Consider the following 20,407-nt stretch of genomic DNA (forward strand, 5'->3'; position numbering starts at 1 on the left):
ACTTCAAAATAAGAAGTCTGTTCCCTCCATGTACCGGTGAAGGAACTGAAGGTGGGGCTCAGTGTTTCTCAATGGGGGCAAAGAGCCATTTGTGGGCAGACATCTTTATTGGGTAGGACTCCTCTATGCTTCATTGTCATTTCTCAGCCCTCACCCACGACTAAGTCCTTGTTGTGCTTTCCCATTGTTGTATTTATGAAAATCAGCTGCTATGGAAGAGCGGGTCCTGTCCCTCCGGTGAGAATCCCATGGCCTTGGAATGATTTGCTCAGGGTTAGTCAGAGCACGGAAGCCAGGATGAACCCGGGTTTTCTGCTTCACAGCCAGTTGCTCTTTCCTCTAACCAGAACAGGGTTTCTCTTGCCGGCTATAGTTTTTTCCTTCCCTTGCCCTTTTTGAGCTTTGCCTAATGGTCAGGGCTTTGGCTGTTCAATTTAGCTTCTTCTACTCAGCAAGGGTCCCTTAATTTTCAGCTTCCGTTGCTGCTGCTACTGTAGAGTCATGCTGGTGCTTCCATATGAGCATAGAAATGAGTTTTAAAAATTAAGAACTTTATTCACAAGAATAAAAGGCAGTTCAGCAAGTTATGGAAGCCACTCCCATAACATTCTTTTTCAGGCACATGTATTTAGGCAAACAAAAGATATCCTCAGGATTTTCTCAGTTTATAGAGAGCACAAATTTAAAACTCCTGGCCCCATGACCAATGCACCTTCTCAGTGAGATGTGATTTTCAATTCACCAGCCAAACTGACTTATTTTCTTTGTTCTCTCCAAATTATGTTATTTGATTCTGGACCATCTATGTGCTATATAACCTTGATGCCATATAGCTATCATATAACTGTTGTGTTAGGTCATTTCTTAGCAGTGTGATGATTTCTCAGCAAACAGTGTAATACTGTGGTATCAGCAAGGTATTTGGAGTCAGTCAGATCTGGGTTTGAGTCCTGCCTCCTGTAGCTTTCTAAAGGACACTTGGTTCTTCTGAGCCTCCGTTTCCTCATGTATGGTCTGAGGGGAAAAGAAAATCTCCTTTGCAGGATCCTTGTATGGATTAAATGCAGTATTCAGTATAACAGCTGTTTAATAACTCGTTTGGAAGAGGCTGAAGGATTTCCCTCTGCCTCCTGTGCTAAGGCCATTGGACATCCCTCTTGTTGACTGAGAGATCTTATTTCCCACTGACAGAGGGGTCAGCAAATATCCAGACCTTCTAAAATAGGTTTCCACTAACAATCTATCAAGTCTCCAGAGGGAACTATCATGTCTGAAAAAGCCGAGATCCTTTTTTACTGACAGTTTGAGCTGTGTGGTTGAAATCATTTTTGACAAGAAAAAAACAGGCTCAAGCACAACGAAATCACAGACGGTCCACGGTGACCAATTTTCAAACTTCAAAATCCATACCAGTGCTTAATTATGACACACACAAAAAAGAATTTCTGTGGAAGTTTGATGTAAATTTTTGTCTTTTGCACTCAGTACTCAAAAACCAGTCAAACAATTTTAAAAATCACAGCTATTAAGTCAAACGAAACCAAACACATTGTTCTGAGATATTTGCCAAAAGTTGTTTCAGAATACAATCTGCTTTGCTGAATCAATTAGTTTTGCAAAGGTATATTTGTATAAAACGTTTGTTAAATGCCTGTTCAAAACCTATCCAATGGTTGGCATTTTAAATGATATATACAGATGTTAAGTGCATGTATGGAAAAGTACACTTTATTGAAAATAGTTAAGACCCAATAAATCATCACAAATTCAATATTAAACTCCATTTTGGGATTCTTTGGATAGATGGGATGCAGCAGCTCTTCCTAAGAGAAAGCTTTCATGTGTTTCTGAGAAAATTTTGCCGAAGAAAAGACTGACACAGATTCCCCAGCTCCATTTCCTTGCTCTTTTTATTCTCAGTGAAACAATAATTACTCAGTTAATCTGGTCAACAATTGGAGGCTGGTTTCATTTCAGTTGTTTACTAATTATTATTGGATAGCTCTTTAGATCCTTGAAAATGTTGTCCAATTGCAACAAACTACTAATGAAGTAAGGCTTGGTTAATTAGGGAATAAGAGCAATTAGCTTGTCAGCAGGTCATTTCTACAGTCCCTAGAGAATTGCTACATTTAGGGATTCGTATCACAGGAGCTATTGACCTCTAAACCTTCCTCCTTTTCTGTCACTGCTGTTTAATGGAAAGTCACTTATTTTGTCAGGCTAATCATGGTGGTAATGAAGTAGAATATAGGCTTCGGCTTGCTGCTCTGTTTTTCTATTACTAATTTTAGAAAGTTTAAAAATAGATGAATGGATCTATTTTGGATATCATTACAAGAGGAAATCCAAGGTGGACTTCACAGAATCCAGTGAGTGCCTGCTGACCACCCCCAAAGCTATCTGGAGCTCATTAGTCTTCTGAGTATTTTCTGCCAAGGAAAAGTTGGTTGTGAATTTCTTAACTTACAAGGTTTTTTTTTAATGAGCCAAGTCAGTTTTGTTTGAGACTGATTTAACGGGATGAGGGAAAATGATTCTGAAATATGTTTTCTGTGTCCATCTTTACTGACCAGAAATGGTCTTTAGAAGCAATGGAATTAGATAATCCATTTGTAGACTTTTGGGGAAAAAAATGAGTCTGGGGTGGGTGTTACTTCACATAAAAGATCTTAGAGAAAGCTTAGCACACCTTGACAAACTTATCTTTGCCAAAGAGTAATAATTTAAGCCAGAATAATGGTTCATCTGAAATCTGAAATTTGAATGTTCGAATCCCATCTCACAATGGAGTTCTGCTGAGGTTGATCCCAATATCAGTGGTAACAGTATTGACCTTGTTGGAATTTAAGGAGCCCAATAAATAGCATCTCCGTTCTTCCCTCCTGAGTTTTGAACCAAATGAGAAATAAGACAAAAGGGTAAGACCTATCACCTTTATTTTAAATCCATAGAATCTGGTTTAGATTGTACTCAACTCTCAAGAGAAATGAGCTCAATACCTTTAAAGAAATCAACAAAATGCAACACCACATTAAACATCATATTAGAGAATGGGCTTGATATTGGAGAATTTGGCTTCTAACACAGACAAGTGGACTTCCTAAAAGGTAGACCCCAGAATTAGAAAGGCTTGCCCACCCAGTACCTGGCCCATCAGACTTCCTCCCTTGGGACTTCTCTCCATGGGAACCATGCAGCCCTTCAAGGAGCTGAGCAGATGTGCTCCTGCTGGTGGATGTACAGTGAAGAGGAGAGCTGACTTTGCATGGCCAATTTCTCCTTCCAATCTCAGTAATCAGATCAAGTCATTCTTTCTTCAAGAGAGTAGAAAGGATGTGGCAAGAATCTAGGTGAGTTCCCAAAGTAGAATACCCTCCACATGGAGTGGGAAAGAAATATTCCTTCCAATAGGTGTTACAGACCTAGGTTTTCCATATGGCTACATTTTGGTGATTCAATCAAAAATTGGGAGTACAGTAAAATCTGAACTACAGCACATCAGTTTAAAATTAAGGTGATTGAAAACTTTTGCATGTCAATAAACAAAGAATCTATAAAGCAAATTAATACTGTCTACAGAATTTCTGAGGGACTATTTTGATTCATTTAGAGAATCCACTAATTTAAGCCATTTCAAAATACCTACTCAAAACAACTTGTGTGCTAATTGTTAAGACATTTTTGCCTGTTGAAGTTAGAATTCCTAAAGACAATATCAAACAACATTTTGGTAGTTCAATTTAACTTCCTTCAGGTGTGGGCAATCTGTTAGCCAGGTGATCCTGCCAGGTGGAGCAGGTCATTCTGCATGATGGTCTCTCATAGAATGAGATAGAGGCAGGGCCAACCACTTAATTTGTGGAATCCAGTGCAAAATGAAAATGTGGGATGACTTGTTCAAACAGCAGGAAATAAGTGCCCTTAAAAGTACTCATACAGAGGAGTAGACTTGGCCCAGTGGTTAGGGCATCCGTCTACCACATGGGAGGTCCGTGGTTCAAACCCCAGGTCAACTTGACCCGTGTGGAGCTGGCCCATGCGCAGTGCTGATGTGCACAAGGAGTGCGCTGCCACACAGGGGTGTCCCCCGCATAGGGGAGCCCCACGTGCAAGGAGTGCGCCCCCTAAGGAGAGCTGCCCAGCGCGAAAGAAAGTGCAGCCTCCCCAGGAATGGTGTCGCACACGTGGAGAACTGATGCAGCAAGATGACGCAACAAAAAGAGACCAGATTCCCATGCCGCTGACAATAACAGAAGCAGACAGAAAGGCACACACAGCAAATGGACACAGAGAACAGTCAACTGGGAGGGGAAGGGGAGAGAAATAAATAAAATAAATCTTAAAAAAAAGTACTCATATCTAATAAGTAAAATTTTTTCCTTCAAGGTCTCTCTTTCAGATTGTCATGGTTGTTCCAAGTGAAGAAAAATAAAAACTTTATATTATTAATTTTACCATTCACTTTGTATTATGCAGGACCAGTTTAAATGCAATGTAAGAGCATTTAACTTGTATGAGGATTCATCAACATTGCATGATACGTATTTTGTAGCTCGTACATGGATATATATCTCATTCTTACTAGAACAGTGGAAACACTGCACAAAATTAATTCAACTTTTTAATCTTACTTCTTGATCGATGCATATTCTACCAATACTCTGTATCTTCACCTTACTAATGAGTAAGGAAAAACTGAAAGGAAAAACACAATTGCCTTCTTTCTGTGTGTGAAGCTGTTCTGGTTCAAAGGAAAAGCATGGCCCCTTGCAGTAGTCAGCACAATCCCCCCACCCCCACCCCCACCTCTGCTCAGTAGTAACACAACACACTTACCTTGTACTCACTTTGAGTTTTACTGAACTCTCATGCATTATGGGTTCACCAGAATCCTGTGTTCCTGGGTCATTATGAACGCTCTCTGAAATAGGGCAGCAAGAAACAGTGGAGGCACTACACCGCCCGTACTTCCGTTACTCACATGCATGTTTTCGTGCCCCATCAGACTTCACTTATGAAACACAAGTTCAAAGATAAAATTATCGATCATTTCACAATGGAGGCAGCACAGCAATAAACCAAATGCAGGACCCTTCTGAGTACAGGGCCCTCTGTGACTTCAGAGGTCAAAAGTCCATAAAACCAGCTCTGGATGTAGGATGTATCTGAGGAGTACAGCCATGGATTAGCAGCAGGGAAGGCTGGATCCTACATCGTGGATTGAAAAGGTAGGAGCAGGGGGTGGGACCACTCCTTATTCTTGTTATAAGTAATTGCTGTCACTTTTGCCAGAAGGTGAGAGTACCAGCAACAAATGACCCTTGTACCACCAGTGGGACGCCAGGCTGTATGTTGTTGGCAGCAAGGGTATTAGGGGTTATATATTCCTCAATTAATATGAAGAAATTCTTCTTAAATTGTTATTCAGCATTTTATGGACCCAATTTAGCCTCTTGTAGTCTTTACACTGACTGCAGAAGTATGTGAGTTTTTGCTACATTTTTGTGGTTATCTGGCAACAAAAGATATGGTTGTGTAGAAGTTTATTATAAATTTATAACTGATTTAGTAAAATTGCTATAAATATGTAGGTTTAGTGAATGTTTTCAAAGTCCCTTAAGCCCCATTATGTTTGTGACCTATTGTAGAGTTTACAAGAGTGCTTTCACCTACAGAGTCCCATTTAACCCTGTAATGGCCCTGTGAGACAGGACTGCCACACTTATTCCTATGTGTGGGTGTGTTTACCAGGATTGCTCTCCCAAGGCTCTGGATTGGATTTTCATGAACCTACATCCCCATAGGCCAGAGCTGATTAGAAAGGGGGAAGCAATTAATGAAGGGGAACTCAATCCCCAAGCTGGACAGTGACCTGGAGTGACAAACTCTAAAACACGAACTAGGCCAATTGGCTGTATCTCTCAGCAGAGGGAGCATAATGTGTCCAAAACCTACCCGTTCATAAAGCTTGTACAGAGTCCTAATATTTTAAAAATAGTTCTACTGAGACATTTTCCTAAGCTGTTCTTTGCTCAGTCATTATAATTGTAGTAAAAAGTCCCTCCAATTGATCACTTATTTGCTGATGCCAAAACCCAAGGAGTCATCCTTGTGTCTTCCTTTTCCTTCCCTCTGCTCTATTATCAGGATCTGCCAGTTTTATTTACAGCTCTATTCTAATTGCTTCTTTCCTACACCACTGCCCATCCCCTGATCCAAACTACAAACATCTCTTGACTAACTTTGCATAGCCTCAAGGCTGTTTTTTTCTGCTCCATAATCATCCATTTTCCATACAATAGCCATTGCGAGTTTTATAAAATGTAAATCAAGCCATGCCACTTACAGGCTTGGCATTTCTCAGAGGCTCTTCATAGTTCAAGAACACCTTGCCCTGAGCTAGAAGACTTCATGATCTGGAACCTGCAACTCTCTCCAACCTGATCTCATACCAATCCCTTCAGCAACACAGGCCTTCTGTTAGGTACCCAAACCCATTGCGTTCTCTCTACCTCAGGGTCTTTGTACCTGATAGCTCCTCTGCCTGGAATGTACTTCCTCCAACACTTTGCAATGCTTAATTTGAAATAATGCTTATATGTTGCCTCCTTAGGGATGCTTTCACTGATCAACCCCTTTAAAATAATTCTCCTCCCCCGGTTACTCTCTTATCTATCCCCCATTTTTCCCATCATAAAATGTATCATAATCTCTCTTATTATTTGTATGTTTACTTGTTCACTGACCATTTCCCCTATCAAAATATAATTTTCAAGAGAGAAGGGCCCTTGTCTAAATTGTTTCTCACTGTATCCCTAGCACATAGAATAGTACCTGACACAGTGCACGATAATTTATTTAAATGAAGAGCAAGGAGGAAGTCAAATGGATATATTAAAGGAGGAGATTGGAGCAGGTTGAGTCCATGTTCAAGCTGAGGAAATAAAAACAATGCATTTCCTGCCCTTAATTGGGAACAATGTCCAAGTTCTAAACCCAGGATAGGTATGTCCTGATAATAAACTTTTTGCTGGGTACCAACCTGTTGGAGAAAAATGACATTCACTGGGACATGGAGACCGATATGACTACAGGCAGAGAATGTATTGAGAAGCTTTCCCAATGGACGGGGTCTAAAGAATAGACTTCAGCCCACCCACCAGCATGGTGGGGGTCTAAAGAATAGACTTCAGCCTGCCCACCAGCATGGTGGGGGTCTGAAGAGAGACCTCAGCCCCCTCCTGGAAGGTGGGGATTTGAATTTATACAGAACTTTCCTAGGCAGGGAAATGATAGTTGGTGGGAGGGGGTTGAGGATCCGAATGAGGGTCAGGGGCCAATAGGAAGCCCTAGAGATGAAAACTTTCCCTGATATGGCTAGAGGATAGTGGGTTAAGGAGTTATGGTTTCTTGGAATGCTGCGGAGCAGATGTTTCTTTGATCTGTAGGGATTAAAAGGTATCTTTATCTCCCTCGGATATGCTGGTAGGGAAGGTCTCCATTTCCCTTTACTCCCATCTCTACATGGTTTCTTTGTTTAACCTGTGGGGAAGTGCCATGCCCTTAGACATGTAGGCTTATGGGGGATGGAGTTAGCCTTTTCCCAATGCATATCAGGGGAAACTGATATGCATTGTTAATTGTTATTAATTAATTAATTATTAAATAATTATTAACAATAAACAATGCATATTAATTGTTAATTACAACCTGTTAATTATTACAAGTCCCTAACACAACCCAAATCCTCAGTTTTCTTATAAGAAAAATGAAAGTTATTCTTCAGCCTCATCTTTACCACTATGATTTTCATCAAGGTTTTTTTCATCTGCAAATAATGGGTAAATACTTCAAACTAGTTTGAAGGAAAAAAGGGGGCTTTTATTGACTCATAAAACTGGGAAGTCTAGGGGCATGGCTGATTTGGACGCAGGGGCTCAAAGATGTCATCTGCTATCTCCCTATTGGCCTTTCTCTCTTCATTTCTTTTTTTTTAAATAATAAACCCTATTTTAGAGCAGTTTTAGGTTTACAGAAAAATTACACATAAAGTACAGAGTTTCCATATATTGTCCCAGCCCCTGGACCCCAAATTTCTTTATTAACATCTTGCATTAGTATGGTACATTTGTTAAAGTTGGTGAACAAATTTGATACATTTTTAGAAACTAAAGTCCATTGTTTACATTAAGGTTTACTCTTTACGTATACAGTTCAATGGGTTTGACAAATTTGTGTGTCTACTGTTACATAGAGAACAGTTTCAAAGTCCTAAAAATGCCCTGTATTCCAGCTATTCATCCTCCCACTGTTGCAGCATCAAGGAGGATTCCATGATCGTGGTATTGAAAGTGAGGACTTGAGACCTTCCTGGGAAGGAAGTTTATTATAGCCAGCTGGGCCCTGCAGACTTGAGTCCAAAAACTGAGCACTGAGCCAGTCTTTTAGGTTGCTTTTATACAGAGAGTATGGGAGGGGTTGGGTTAAGAAGCATTTGGCATGAAAGGCTTAATTTTTGGTTTCTCAGAGCTTGGGGGCTTTCTAGAAACTAGGTAAGCTTGAATACACATACAGCCCATCTCATTCCCCCCTGTGATGCCTGCTTGAATTCGTTAAGCTTTGGCATCACTATTGTTGGAGTTTTCCTGGACTGGTAGGTATATATACAGGGCTATGAGGCGGGTGGCTGTTTGTGTTTTTACCATACTGTTTATTAGGGTGTGTACCCTGTTTATTTATTTTTCTAAAGGTTTATTTTTATTTATTTCTCTTCCCTTTCCCCTCTCCCCTGCATTGTCTACTCTCTGTATCCATTTGCTGTGTGTTCTGTGTCTGCTTGTATTCTTGTCAAGTGGCATGAGGAATCTGCATCTCTTTTTGTTGTGTCATCTTGCTGAATCAGCTCTCCGTGTGTGCAATGCCACTCCTGGGCAAGCTGTGCTTTTTTTTGCATGGAGTGGCTCTCCTTGTGGGGTGCACTCCTTGTGTGTGGTGCACCCCTACACAGGGGACACCCGTGTGTGGCAAGGCACTCCTTGTGCATGGCAGCTCTGTGCATGGGGCAGCTCTGTGCATGGGCCAGCTCACCACATGGGCCAGGAGGCCCTGAGTACCGAACCCTGGACCCTCCATATGGTAGGCAGATGCTCTATCAGATGAGCCACATCCACTTCCCCATACCCTGTTTATGATGAGGGGGAGGAGACAAAGGAGTATGGTGCATCTCCTACGAGGAAGGCAACTATCCCCACTAGAAGTTTGAAGTTTTCTGCTACTGACTGCCACCCCCCAAAGATATTACCGGGATTCCAACCATTCCAAGTTAGCACCAGAACATAGGCAACCTTTACCATTTTGTTTGTAATCTCTTCAATAACTTTTCCAGTGCTGTCTAACCCCAGGTAGCAATTAGAGAGACTGAACTTTCTGCACACTCCTCCCTCTGTTGCAAAGAGATAGTCTAGGGTGAGGCAGTTTTGGTAGATAGCATTTTTGAACTTTGTTGCTGGATGAGGAGAGTTAAAGTGTGGGCAGTTTCATTAGTTATTATTTTTACTACCACTTGTAGGTGGGTGATACAGTTTAACATGTAAATGGGGGTACAATAGCCCCACATGCCATCTTCTGCCCATGTGGCCGGCCCATAAATATTGGATTATACATTTAGGAGGCTGTTCATTATCTGCCCAGGTAGTGAGAGCTTTCTTTTCCCTCATTGTGTTTTGGTATACTGGTTGACTCAGTTTCTCCCCTTCTGCTAGGGGAATGAGGAAGAAGGAGGGTTTTATTGTTTTGAGCATTTTTGGGGAAGTTCTTGGAATGCAACTTTCCCACGAATCCAGTACAGACCATTTGGGATGGTAAAGGGACCTCTTGCAGTGGAGATCCATACTGCAATTAATTTGGGGAAAGTAAAGTTTATGAGAATGAGGTCAGATTCATTTCACTTCCTCCAGGGTCCCATTCTATTGATGGTGTGATCTTGAAACCTTCCTCCTGTACATGTTAGGTTTCCAACAGATATAGAGGAATTTAGGCATGCCCTTGAAGCACAATATCTTCCTATGACAGACATTTGCAAGGGCCACACACCATCTCGGGGACTGCTGGGAGGCCAGGTTTGTTATATGGTTGGCTGTAGTTGTATTCTCTAGTCTCCCAGGGCCAGTGGTTTTGCATGTTACTACCCCCCCACACTTAGCATGAGGAGACATTTAGGGCTGCTCCTATAGTTTGGCTAAGCTTATGAAGAGGTTCTTTGCCACCTGCGGAATGGCAAAGGGCCTTTCTATCTCTGCATAGGAGTGGAACACAGAGTGGGGTTTACTTATGAGGGAGTATTCCTGGTACCCAACCCAGATGTAGACTCCTGGGTCTGTTCCTTTACCATAAATGAGAAGCCCTATTTGGGTCTGCCAGGATTCAGGGTCTAGATGGTGAGGTTTAAGGGGTTACATTGACTGAGTGGACAATTGGTTGGGGCCATTCCTTTGGTGAGGACAGCTGTCTTTCCAGGTTTGATTATATCCCAGGTGGCCCAGGTGACACAGGTCTAGTAGGAGCAATAGTAGCAACCCAAGTGCTGGCAGTCCCTGCACAGGTGGTGAGCAACACTGCTCAGATGACACAAATACTTATCGTTATAAGTATATTCCCACTCCCAGTTGAGCCCTCCACAAGAGCTCCATCTGCCGGAGATTATGACCTGACAGGCATCAAACTGAAGGGACACTCATTGATTCTGGCTAGTGACTAGGGTGGAGTTAAGTAGCTTCCTGTTTTGATTAGACACTCTTATTTCTCACTGATGGGAGACTGCTGGGGGTTTGGGGTCAAAGGATGTTATTTGGCCAGATATGTTACAGACACTATAGGAGACTTCCTGAAACTAGCAAGTGGTTGTATGGCCCTCACAGGTGTAATGGCTATGATATATTAAAATATTATTGGCATGGGCCCCTATTTGCATCTGTTGGATACATGGCTCACAATCTGTGGTGTCAACCCAGGACCAAGGGAGGGTCAGGGCTAGAATCTGGGGAAGTAGGTGATGGGACACTTTTAACCAAAGTTGGACTGGACTCCTGCTTTTGAGCTGTGCATAAACCAATCAACTTCTGGGGTGTGACTGGAGCAGAGCTCAGCTTTTTGTCCTTCTGTAGGATGAGTTTGATTGAGTTGTGGGTATTCAGAATATAGGTCCAAGACTCTGGGTCAGCTCATTTGATCCAGCTATAGTGTATCCATGAGGTGATCTCTGCCCACCTTAACTGCAGTAGGGGTCCTCACCTTCGAGGGGTTAGCAGGGCGGCTTCCCAGTTTTGACCCAGACTGCATCTCCTGGTTGGTACAGGTGTTGGAAGCTGCTTAGGCTAATGGGGACCCTTTCTTGGACCCAGTGATGTAAGTTTTGTAGGGTTTTTCCTAAGTTGATCATTTGCTGTTAATAAGTTCGCTCATTCTCTGAGGTCCCCTTCTATATTTTGGATTGGGCGGAGGGCTTCCCAAAGAGGATTTCATAAGGGGTTAGGCCTAGCTTTCAGCTCAGGCTGGCTCAAACTTGGAGGAGGACACTTAGGAGCACATACACCCATGTTAGTCCAGTTTCTTGACAGATTTTGGCAATATAAGTCTTTATTGTGCATCATTCATCCTACTTTTCCTGAACTTTGTAGACGATAAGCAGTGTGCAGTTTCCATTGGATGCACAGTGCTTTGGAAATCTTTTGGGTGATCTCAGAGATGAAAGCGAGTTCATTGTCAGAGCCAACTGAGAGGGTTAGCCTGTAGCAAGGGATGATTTCTTTGAGCAGAATTTTGGCCATTTCTTCAACCTTCTCAGTTCGAATGGGGAAGGCCTCCACTCAGTTGGAAAAGGTGCAAATGAGGACTAGGAGGTATTTATAGCCTCCAGATCGTGGCATTTTGGAGAAATCAACTATTAGGTCTTCAAGAGGCATGTTGCCAATTTGCCGGATTCCTGGGGCTCCCTTAGGTCCTTGGCGAGGGATATTTTTTGCACATGTCACGCACCGCTGGCATAAGCATGGCTGATAACGGCCAGACTTGGAATGTAGAAGAATCTTGCCCATATTTCTCTAAGATGAGCTTTTCCTAAGTATGAGCCTTCATGGTAGGCTTGTACTATGGTTGCAGCTAATATCTGAGACACAACTATTCTGTGATTGGGCTGTGTCCACCATCCATCCATTCCCTGGGTTCCACCCTTAGAGAACATGCATTTTTTTCAGCTTGTATGGTTGCCAGTGACTCAGGGGTTGGGGAACAAGGGCAGGTTGTGTATACTGAAGGTTCTGGTCATTTAGAAGTTAGGGGATGAGGGCAGCAATTGGGCCTTCTGTTGATCTCTCATCACGTGCCACTTTGTTTGCCTTGGCATATGCCCTTCAGTTTCCTTGGGCCACCAGACCATGACCTGTCTGGTGCCCTCTGCAGCAAATCATGGCTGCCTTGGCAGGTTCCCAAACTGCTTCCAGCAACTTAAGAATTTGTGCACCATGTTTAATGTCTTTACCTCCTGAGTTGATGAGTCCCTTTTGTTTACACAGGTCTCCATGTGCATGCAAGGTTAGGAAGGCATCTTGGAGTCTTATAGATGTTGACCCTGGTTCCAGCCACAAGTTGTAGGGCCCAGGTGAAGGCGACAAGTTCAGCCTTCTGTGCTGAGGTGTTGTCTGGGAGACACTGGGTTTCTACCACTGACTTGGTGGTTACTACAGCATAACCCACCCGTCAGTCATTCCCTTGGACAAAGCTACTCCCATCTGAAGAATTCCATATCAAGGTTGGATAATGGCTGATCCTGAAGGTCTGGCCTGCTGGAATACACTTCTTGCAATGTTTCAAGACAGCTGTGGGTAGAAGTTCCCAGCCTGACAGGTAGAAGAGTAGCAGGGTTCAGGGTCTTCATGAGTTCCAGTTGAATGGACAGGTTTTCACATAGTAAGGTTTGGTATTTGACCAGGAGGCTATTGGTGAGCCAGTGTGTTCCTTTGGCTTCTAAAATTGTGACCACTGCTTGCAGAACTCCAACAGTCATGGGTTGCCCAAGAGTTAATTTTATGGCTTCCATTGTTAGCATTGCTGCAACAGCCACCACTTGCAAGCATGAGGGCCATCCTTGGGCCACAGCATCCAACTGTTTGGACAGGTAGGCTACAGGTCTTTGCCAGGAACCCAGGTACTGAGTGAATAATCCTACTGCGATGCCCTGGTGATTATGGATATAGAGGTAGAATGGTTTACTGAGATCTGGAAGCCTGAGGCTTGGTGCTTCCATTAGGGCCTGCTTGAGAGAGGTGAAAGCATCTTTCTGTGGACTCTCCCAGAGCAGGGATTCATGATCTCTCCTCTTTGTGGCCTCGTATGAAGGGCATGTGAGGACTACAAAATTAGGAGTCCAAAGGCAGCAGAATCAGGCCACTCCAAGGAATTTTCGTAGCTTTTGGCAAGTGCTGGGCTAAGGGAGGTTGCAGATAGCCTCCTTTCTTTCAGGTGCCAATTCACGGAGCCCCTGTGCTATCCTGTAACCCAGACATGTGACTTAAGGCAGGCAGATTTGGACATTCCTTTCAGATACCCAGTAACTCTTTTGTTGCAGATGCTCTAAGAGGGTATAGGTTCCATTGGCACAGTTTTCGTAGGTGGGACTTCCGAGGATGAGATCATCTACATATTGGAGGAGGAAACAATTATGGCTTTTTTTGGTTTAAAGGGCTTAAGATCACTGGACAAGGCCTGTCTGAAAATAGTGGGCACATTTTTGAATCCTTGAGGGAGCCATGTCCAGGTAAGTTGTTGCTTTTCGCTGGAGTTCGGTTCATCCCATGTAAAGGTGAAGATCGATTGACTCCAGGGTGCCACCCAAATGCAGAAGAAAGCATCTTCGAGGTCCAGGCATGAAGAGTAGTAAGGGTTGGGGACCACTGGATGTAGGGTTACTACCACTGAGTTGACTGCTCTCAGGTCCTGAACCAGATGGTAATCCCCGTCGGCCTTTTTAACTGGAAAGAACGGGGTATTCTATGGGGACTGGCATGGCCTCAGTATGCCTTCATTCAGCAACCTTTGAATATGTAACCAGATTCTTTCTTGCACTTCACATAGATTGGGATATTGTTTTATGCTTACTGGGCTGGCAGTTGGCTTTATTTCAACAACAATTGGGGGAATGGTGTGTGCCATTCCCATTGGGTTGCTTTCTACCCATACTTAGGGCACATCTTCAAAGGGGAGTGATACAGGCATGGATTGGCCAGCTTCAGTGAGGCAGAACAATCTCCATTCTTCCTGCAGAAGGAGGGTTAGCACCACTTTTGGAAACTTTGGTGGTCTGAGTGTTAGCATGGATTGGCTTGTGGCATCAAAGGTAATCTGAGCTTGTAGTTTGGACAGCAGGTCCCAACCCAGGATGGGGACTGGGCATTCTGGGAGATACAGGAATTCATGAGTAACTTCTTTACCCCCAGTGTTACAGGTACCGGTTTGGAGGACGGGCCGCTGGGTGCTTTTACCAGTTTCCCCTATGACAGTGGCCTGCCTTTATGATAATGGCTCGACTGGCCTGGTCACCACAGATTGTTGGACTCCAGTGTTGACAATCATATGTATGGTGCGGCCCCCAATATTTTTGACTCCAACCATGGGATCCTTAGGGCCAAGATAGTAGGAGCCCAGTCTGTCCTAATAATCCCCGTCAGAACCCTCTACTCCTGCAAGTCCAATGAGTTGATTTGCAGGCTTTCCTTTCAAATTTCTGTGAGCCCAGGGTTTAGTTTGTGGAGCCTCATTTGCATTCCTGGTCAATGCTTTGGCCGCCTTCTTGGAAGTGATGGGGTCGAGCAGTATGATGGGGCACTCCCACTTCCATTGCCCTTCCTCCTTGCAATATGCACATTGATTTTGTCCTAGGGGTGGGCGGCCCCTCCTTGGGGCATGGGCATCCAGAGTCACACTTCTTGGCATGGGATTGCTTCTTTCAACTATTGCTGCTTCAAGAAAGTCAGCCTTCTTTTTCATTTTCTGGTTTTCTCCCTCTAGTGTTGCAATTGACATAGACCTTGATGGCCACCTCTGTGAGCTGGGAGATGTTCATACTGACAAACTCATCCAACTTTTGTAGTTTCCTTTGGATGTCAGCTTGTGATTGGGTGACAAATTTCACATTGACCATCATTTGGCTCTTGGGGGCATCCAGGTTGAAGGGTGTGTATACACAAAATGCCTCACATAACTGCTCGTAGAACTGAGCAGGACTTTCATTGAGAGTCTGCAGGAGGTGGGTGGTCTTAACCATGTTTACTGCCTTTTCAGCTTTCAGCTTTCAGCTTTCAGCTCTGAACCCTTCAACCAAGGCCCGGTGGAAAGTTTCTACTTGGTTGAGATCAGTCGCATCATTGGGACCCCATCGGGGTTCTCATCTGGGAACTGAATGCGGGCATCTTGGTCACTGTCCAGGGTTCCCACAGATGGATGTTCTTTGAGCCAGGTTAGAGGTCCTTGTGTGACCTGCGTCCTCTCCTTGAAGTTGAGTAAGATCATGAGGAGTTGTTGGCAGTTGATCCAGGTGGGTTTGTGGGTTTGTATGATGGACTGGAAGAGATCTGCATGGTCTGAAGCTTCTCTGAGTATGATGGGGTGTGACTTTTCCAGTTAAAGGGTCAGTGGAAGTGAAGGGTTGGTACATGAACGTTTGGTTTCCTCCTTGGACCTGGCCATTGGCATCATAATAAATTGGAGCTTGAATTTCACAGAGTGGTAGCTGTAGGTTGGCCCTCCTCCCTGCTACACCTGTTTCCAGGGTTCCCCATGGTCTGAGTTGTCATCTTTCAGGGGCTTTTTCCTGACTGATTGTTGGCACTTGTGTCTGGGAGGATGACACTATGCTGCCGGAGGATGAGATTGGTGGAGACAGTGGCTGCAGGAGTGGTGAGGCTGCACTACTTGGAGAAGGCAGCTTTGGGGGTGATAAGGCCATGCTACTTGGAGAAGGCACCTTGTCCTTACTCCTCAGCACCGGCACGGTAGGAGTAACCGCATAAGGCAATGGGAGGTAATCTTCATCTGGCCCCTTCAGAATGGATGGGTCAGGGCTATATTTCGAGCTTACTTTTTCTAGACCCTTCACAAAGGCACTTGTTTGACCTGGCCCCCTGGACAGCACACCTGGGCCTTTGTATCAGGTAAATCCTGGCTTCTTTAGCCATACATTTCTTCAACTAGAGCAGACTTTGACTCACAGTGTCTTGCCATGCATCGATGTATGGGAACTGGTCAGGGTGCCCTGGTTTTCCCGTCACCATGTCATAAACTTTATGGATGATCCACGGGTCAAAGGTGTCCTTCAGGGGCCAGCCCACATTGAAAGTTGGCCATTCTAGCTCACGAAGGGTTCTGAGTCTTCTTGGTTGGAACTTTATGCCATATACATCCCAGTGGAATGCTTGGAGAAAGTTTTTCAGCATGCAACCTAGTGGGGTCCTACTTTGTGTGTTTCCCATGTTCCCACCCTGTGTTGGCACTGTGCAACACACATTCAGCCTTTTGCTTTGTCCATCTCTGATTGCTCCCCTCGCAGGGACTTAGAGTGCCTCTTAGTATGGCAGGACAGTATAAGGCCCCATCTCAGATTAAGGGCCCTTAACAGAGATCCTCCACTGCCTCTCACTGTATGAGGTTGCTACTGAACTGTGGATTGGGACTCTGCACTTGTCCCACAAATTTTCTTTGTGTCTCAGACGGTCTTATTTCTCAATCACACGCACACAACCACCCTCCTTCCCTTTCTTTCTCAGACCTGGAGAAGATGGTTTCCTCCCTTCCTGGGAGTACTTGGGTCTTCCTGAAAGGTGATCAGGCTCCCCTTCCGACTTCCCGTGTCAGGCTTCCCTATACTATGCCATGGGAGGTCTTACTTGTCCAATGTACAGAGTTCCTCTACTTCAATCCCAGGATCTCCTCCAGAGCTTTCAGCACCCCCAGTTCCCTGGGAGAGCCTTGGCAGAGTCCACTACCTTATACTGGACTAAGAGAGTCCAGGGGCACCTCAAGCAGGGGGTTCGTCTGGACCCTCCCAGTCTCCGCAGGGGGATGCGAGAGGGGCAACTAAATGTTACTGTCTCTGACTTTCTTAGCGATCCCAGACAAGATCCTGAAAATGTTATGGCATCAAGGAGAATTCTATGATCACAGTATTGAAAGCCAGGACTAGAGACCTTCATGGGAAGGAATTTTATTACAGCTGGCCAGGTCCGGCAGACTTGAGTCCAAACACCAAGCCCCAAGCCAGTCTTTTGGGTTGCTTTTATACAGAGAGCACGGAAGGGGTGGGGTCAAGAAGCATTTGGCGCAAAAGGTTTAAGTTTCAGTTTCTTAGGACTTGGGGGTTTTCCGGAAACTAAGTAAGCTTGAATACACACAGCCCATATCACCACCCCATCCCCAACCCATGGCCACCACTAATGTTTTTACTGTCTCTGTAGTTTTGCCTTTTCCACAATGTCATATAGTTGGAAACATATAGCACGTACCCTTTTTAGACTGACTTCTTTCACTTGGCAACATGTATTTAAGGTTCCTCTGTGTTTTTTTCATGGCTTCATAGCTCATTTCTTTTTATTGATGAATAATATGCCATTTTATGGATGTGGCACAGTTTGTTTATCCATTCACCTATGTAGGGCATCTGGGTTGCTTCCAATTTTTGGTGATTGTGAATAAAGCTGCTATAAACATTCATCTACAGGTTTTTTGTGTGGGCATGTTTTCAACACCTTTGGGTAAATACCTAGGAGCACAATTGCTGGGCCCTAGGTAAGCCTATTTTAGCTTTATAAGAAACTGCCAAACTGTCTTCCAAAATGGCTGTACCATTTTGCATTCCCACCAGCAATGAATGAGAATTCCCCATTGCTCCACTTCCTCCCCAGCATTTGGTGTTGGTGTTTTGGATTTTAGCCATTCTATTAGGTGTGTAATGGTATCTTATTGTTTTAATCTGCATTTTCCTAATGGTATATGATGCTGAGCACTTTTTCATGTGCTTATTTTCCATCTGCATTTCTTTTTTGGTGAGATATTTTTCAGCTCTTTACACAGTTTTTAATTGAGTTTTCTTTCCTTTGTCCATTCTTCAAAAACTTGTGTTATAAATAAACAAGATTCTCATATAGTAAAGCTGTAAATTTCTCAGCTATCATTGTATAAGCCTTAGTTTGGGGTTAAATGTTGAGAAAAAGTAAAGCAGTTCACCACTGAATAAATAAATAGAAAAGACCTGAGAATATTCTACTGAAGTAACTTAGATCCTTGGGTTTTGATAACTCAAAAAATTTTTCTATTTTTGAGGTCATTTCATAGCCCTTCCAATAGTTAGTGTTCCAGGTAAACATTTCTCCAACACACAATAATTTAATGGCTACTGTACAGGAGTCTGATTCTGTACTGTAGACTGGGGACAGAAAGGTAAATAAGACATGTCCCCTGCTCTTGTCAATAAAGGAGTTGGATATAGCAGCCAAAGTGAGTCTTTTAACTTCAGATAAATCATGTCACTCCTCTGTTCAAAAACCTCCACTGGCTTCCCTTCTCACTTGTGGTAATCTCCAAAGTCCTTACTGTCAAGAGCAAGACCCTCATAGCATGGCCTCCCACTGCCTTTCTGACCTTATCTCCCACCTCTCCAGTACACCCAGTTTTCTGCCTCTGGCTCTTGAACTTCTGTTTCCCTGCCTTCCCTACATATCCATAATTAAATCACTTCCTTTAGGACTCTGTTGAAATGCCATCTTATTAAAAAGGTCTTTCCTCCCATACTACCCACCTCATGTCCCAACATTATTCTCTAGCCTCTGCACCTGGATTTATTTTTCTTCAAGCACTTGCTACTAACCCACATGTTATAATATTTGTTTTTATTGTACCCTCTCACTCTCATACTACACACATACATACACACTCATATACACATACAGGTATAAATATACACATCGGATTGTAAGCTCCATGAAATAGGAATTTTCTGTTTTATTTATGCTAAACAGGTATTTGTTGCATGAACACATGCTAATAAGTACTTTGTACAAACTTTACCAGAATATACTGTACCCAAATAAAACAATTATTCTTTGAAAGTACACTGACAATAATGCCTACTAATGAAAACAAATGCCAGTCCTTAGGTTAGGATCTGGCTTTTGCTGATAACACCATTGGATAATTTCTCACCTCTAGAGAACCAATAGAAGCAAGACACTGGAGCTGATGTTGTGATGTACACAACTAATTTTAAAATCAGATTCCAACTTCAAGGAAGCTTTGGTCTAGTATGAGAGAGAAAATCCATACCTGATCATATGAATGTAGTCAATAAAAGAAGTCTAAGGACAGATAATGTAATAAAAGCTCCAAAGAAAGCTCTTGGGGGTGAGCAGAAAAGACTTAAGGATGAATTGGTCTTTCAGTTATGCTTGAAAAATAGGTAGTCCCATGGGAAATACAGTTGCCCACAGAAAAGACATAGAAAACAAAGCCATGGAGACCATAAGACAAAGTCTAGTCTACCTCACCTAACACTAACTAATTGGGAGTAGAAAGATAAAGATAGACTGATGCATTGAGAAAATAGGAGTTAGTGAATATGCTAAACAACTTGGACTGTGGGAAGCAGGTGTGTAAGCTTGTGTTCAGATCCACACTAGGCCTCTTGGACAACTGTAGCCTTTTTTACCTAGTTGTTTAGCAAAATTGAAATGTCAATGCTTCCTTAGCAGTACTCTAACTAAATAATATTTGAAAGCACTGCCACATATTAGTTTTCATTAATACTGTTTTGTTTATTATTCAGAAGGCGTTGTGTAGTTATCAAAGTGATTTGAACAAAGGAATGAGAAAATCAGAGATTTTCTTACAGTCGTTGTTTATATGGTATTTTTGTCGCACATTCGCCAGTCCAATGGATCAAATATTGCTTGTATTTTGAAAATGCATACATTTATTTCTTAAAATATCTTTAAAATGCATGTGAATTTAACTGAACTTAATCCTCCTACTGACAAGACTGTGGGGGAACATCCAGTTAAGCATTTTTGGAACCTGCACTCTTTCTTCATGACCTGCATTTCCCCCACCCACCCCATATTCTGAGGAAGTGCCTTTCTAGACACCTTCCAGAAGGTAGGTCCTCAACTCTGTGGTCCTCACACACAGTTGTGAGAGAAACAGGGATAGTATTATAGCCAGTAAGTTAGGAACTACCATAACCCATATGCTAGTCTGCTATATTGCAACTTGGGGTCAACAGCTGCAGTGAGTGGATTGTGCTTTATCTGTCAGACAAGCCTACACATGAAAGAAAAAAAAGGTTGAGAACTACTGCTCTAGGAGA

This window comes from Dasypus novemcinctus, chromosome 5, assembly GCF_030445035.2.
Source record: "Dasypus novemcinctus isolate mDasNov1 chromosome 5, mDasNov1.1.hap2, whole genome shotgun sequence".
In the NCBI taxonomy this organism is placed as follows: Eukaryota; Metazoa; Chordata; class Mammalia; order Cingulata; family Dasypodidae; genus Dasypus; species Dasypus novemcinctus.